A 4,441-nucleotide genomic window follows, 5' to 3' on the forward strand; every position below is an offset into this window, starting at 1 on the left:
GATTGGGTTTAAAGGATAATGCATAAAACTAATATAGGTTTGTTTTTATTTTCAACATGTCTTATTGCCTTGTTAGCCACGGAAAAACTTAACGGTGAAAACTACAACAATGGAAAATCAAACTTAAATACTATAATAGTGATGGATGATCTTAGGTTCGTCTTACAAGAGGATTGTCCTCAAGCTCCTACACCTAACGCCACTGTGGCGATGTGCAGCGTCTATGATCGATGGATCAAGGCCAAGGTGTCTACATCTTGGTGATGAGACGTAAATCCCGTAGCGGAAACGACAATCTTTGTTCTTGAATTTTTAGGAACAAAAATCCACAAAAACAAAGAGAAAAATACAGAGGAATAAACTTACATTTGGAGACCTTTCTTCAAGATTCTCCCTTAATCAACAGTGAACACCACCAAATGATCTTCCTTACTATCCTCTGGGTACCGAGTACGTGGGAGCATCGAGCTATGAAACCAAAAGGGAATTTGAGAGAGCAAATTTTGAGAGAGAATTCTTCTCTGTTTTTCTTTTCCAGGTATGAGCTAGAGCCTTCTGTAGAACAATTCTGCATTTTTCAACCAAATGGCTGATATGGGCAGCCCACATCACTACATCACCACTCTCCTACGTTTTGGTAGGTGGTTTTAGTTTTTTTTCTCTATTTATTTATTTATTATAACTAATTAATCAAATTAACTTATTAATTTAATTAATTAATTATAATTATAATTAATTAATTAAATTATTAATTATTAATCGAATTAATAATTAATTATTTTAGTAATATTAATAAATTAATAAATTTGATTAATAATTATTAATCAAATTAATAATTAATTAATCAAATTCAAATAATAATTAAATAAATACATAAATAATTAACAATTAATTATTCATCTTTTAATTAAATATAAAACTATATATTTGAATCAATGACTCTATATTGTATAAATTATACTTTGAATCCTATTCAAACATTCCTCTCATAATATATATTATTAATTTTCAATCTTTATCCAAAATTAATATATATATATATATATATAATGTATCAATATACATTATATATATTACTCTGTATAATTTGAACATTTCAAATTATTTCATAATACTTGATCCTCATTTTAGCAGTTGTGAGCAAGCAAGGGGATGTTAGCTTTATGGCTTCAATCAAACCAAATATTTTGATGATCACAAACCAATTATAAACTAATTATGTTTCTTTGAATCACCATAATTATGTTTTTATTTCATTTCCTTACCTCACATCTTAATCTATATCATTCATCATTTGTTGCCCTAAATTCAATGGCCAAAATTCATCATAGAAACTCTATTTAAAGTCACCAAATTCCATCATTCTACACACAAACTATCAAAGCAAAATCATTTGTTTTCAAATTCTTCTATCAACTTTTGCAAAATCTTCATTCTCTCCTACACATAACTTGCTCATTTTTTGTGAGAGATTCATTAGAGTGTGGCTTTTTAGCCATTACTTTGGTACAAAATTTGTGTAATCCACTTTGTTTTTTAATTCTTTGTTTTCAAATTGGGTTTTGTATTAATGTGTGGGTACACCTTGGGTTGTGAGAAAAGTAAATTGGTTGGATCCTAAACTAGTAAAAATGATCTTGGGTTTCTCTTTAGCCTAGAAAAAAAAGAGGGTCGATCAGTTTGGTTCTCACCCGTTAAGAGAGCCACTGCAATAAAATACCCAAGAAGGAGTCTTGAGGAGTGGAGTAGGAATTTCCAAACCACTATAAAAATTCTCGGTGTCATCACTCTCTTCTCTTCTCTCTTTTAAATTCAGTATTTATCTACTTTGAATCTTGGTATATTGCATATAGGTTTACTTAAATATTTTGTTCAATATTTCCTCTTCTTGTTAATCTTCTTTTATTGATTGCATAATTGTTCATTACCTTGAATTTATTTTTAATTTTTAAAAAGTGGTAAGCAACCCTATTCACCCCCCTAGTGTTACCATTCGATCCTACAGAGGACCTAATGAACCTACAGATCAGAAGCTTCAACGATACGAGATTAATCGGTCAAACTCATTAACCGAGTTAATCAACATTCGTTAACTATAAGTCACTCTACTAAACAACCGCATTTGCACTCTTTTCACGTCAGAATATTTTCGTGTCCACGGATATACGACAATTAATGGCAAGTCAATCCTTCACGAGTGCTTGTAACTCAAGTTGGGTCAAATTACCGTTTTACCCCTAAATTACATGTTACTCCTTATATACCACTGCTCTTCTAATGAATAATCCGGTTATGGTCCGACCAATAATCAGAATTCCCTCTCGGGCCAGTAGACCCCTCTTCAATGTAGACACCAACGCCACCACAAAGTCTTTCTCGCTATCCCTGGATATTAAGAACTCGATTTGTGGGAACCGTCTTATAATTGAAAGGGAAATTGAGAAATCGAGAAATCGAGTGAGAGATTTTCTCGTTACAGTTTCGGAAACTCTATCAACTGACGTTCGGGGAAGCAACAGAAAGAAAGGGGAGCACCTCCCTTATTATAAGGAAGGAAGAGTGTTGGAAAAGCCACAACATGGAAAACCTCCCCAATGGTGGAAAATTGGAGGTTTTCCTCCCACCTTTCCTTCCTTTTTTTTTTCTTATCTTTTAATTAAAAAAATGTTAATTAAATCTAATTTAATTAATTAAAAAGAGAATTATTAATATAATTAAATTAATCTAATTTAATTTAACCAAATTAATATATCACATTAATTTAATTAAATCACATTTAATTAAATTAATCTTAAATTAATCAATTATATTATAATCAAATTCTAATATTCATCTCTCTCATAATTTTGAATCCAATTCAAAATTAACTTTATATTATAATGTATCAACATAGATTATATTAATTGCATCTCATACAATTAACCTTAATTCTCTTTAACTAATTTGAACAATTAAAATTATTTTCAAGTCTAACTATTCTTAACTATCTTTTACGAGCTAGCAAGGGGACCTAATGGACTCACAGATCGGAAGCTCCAACGATACGAGATTAATTGATTAAACTCATTAACTATATTAATCAACATTCGTTAACTGTCGGTCACTCCACTAAAGACCCACAGTTGCACTCTTCTCACTGTAGATTATTTTGCTTCCATGGCTTTTTACCATTAATGGTAAGTCAATCCTTCAAGAGTGTTCGTAACCACAGTTCGGTCAAATTACCGTTTTACCCATGTGTTACATCTTGTACCTTAAGTACCACTGATTCTCTAATGAACAACCCGGTTATGGTCTAACCAATAACCGGAAGTCCCTCTCGGGCTAGTGAGAGGATGGGCTCTTTGTTCAAGTCCTAGAGTCTGCACTTAAGAGAACACTCATCTACTTACCTTAAAGTCGGGAAGGAGTGAGTTCCATCTTGTGTAGTTATGTTCCCAACTCCCCACTCGGTCTCATCCTCAAAATGGTAGGCATATGGAGTCAGCGACTAGGGCTACTCTCACCCATACAATCAAAGGACGAGCCCTAACAGGCAGGAGTCCATAACTCACTCAGGATTGAGATCAAGTTACCTAGTCATCCTATTGAAATATTAATCTAATAGCTAACAGTGTTATAGCTAAAGATTAATTATTTCGCTGTCCTGTCTTGTACAAACTCATTGTATAAGATACCCCCACTCGCATGTCTCCACACGAACGACCTAGATCAAGTCATTTGTAGCTATTACAAAGTGGGTCGTATCCATAGTGTTGCCAGGATAAGGTACCCAACCTTATCCATATACTATAGACCCTTTAGGTTACTACTGGAACATTATCCACCTGTATATCGAATATATACACTGTATATCAAATATATATGTTGTATATTAAATATATATTGTATATCTGTTATATATTGTTCCAGTTACATGACATAACATCGGATGTTAGTTTATTGGATTTGAGTTAATGTAGTTCTATCAATAACAACTTTATTGAATGAATATTTGTTTTATGTTTACAAACCACGAGTTTAGGGCATAAAAACCAACAAACTTCCACTTGAACTAAACTCTAGTGGGGTGTACAAAAGCTAAAATCAACAGTGGGTTGTACAATAAAGTACAAATACAATAAACTAGGGTATGCACTATACCCTTTAGAAGTCTCTCACTTGCCCTAGACTATATTGTACATATCTCCTAGGCCTATACAATCTAGATGGCCCTCGAACACTTTAGCCGTAAAAGCCTTTGTAAACGAATCGGCAATGTTATGCTTCGAAGCGATCTTCGTGACGATCACGTCCTCTTATTGCACTATTTCTCGTATCAAGTGATATTTCCTCTCAATGTGTTTGCCTCTTTTATGACTTTGGAGTTCTTTAGAATTTGTCACTGCACCACTGTTATCACAATAAAGTGTGATGGGCAAAGTCATGTTTGGAACAACTT

Source organism: Momordica charantia (assembly GCF_013281855.1).
Source record: "Momordica charantia cultivar OHB3-1 chromosome 4 unlocalized genomic scaffold, Mcharantia_2.0 BLBB01000004.1, whole genome shotgun sequence".
NCBI lineage: Eukaryota > Viridiplantae > Streptophyta > Magnoliopsida > Cucurbitales > Cucurbitaceae > Momordica > Momordica charantia.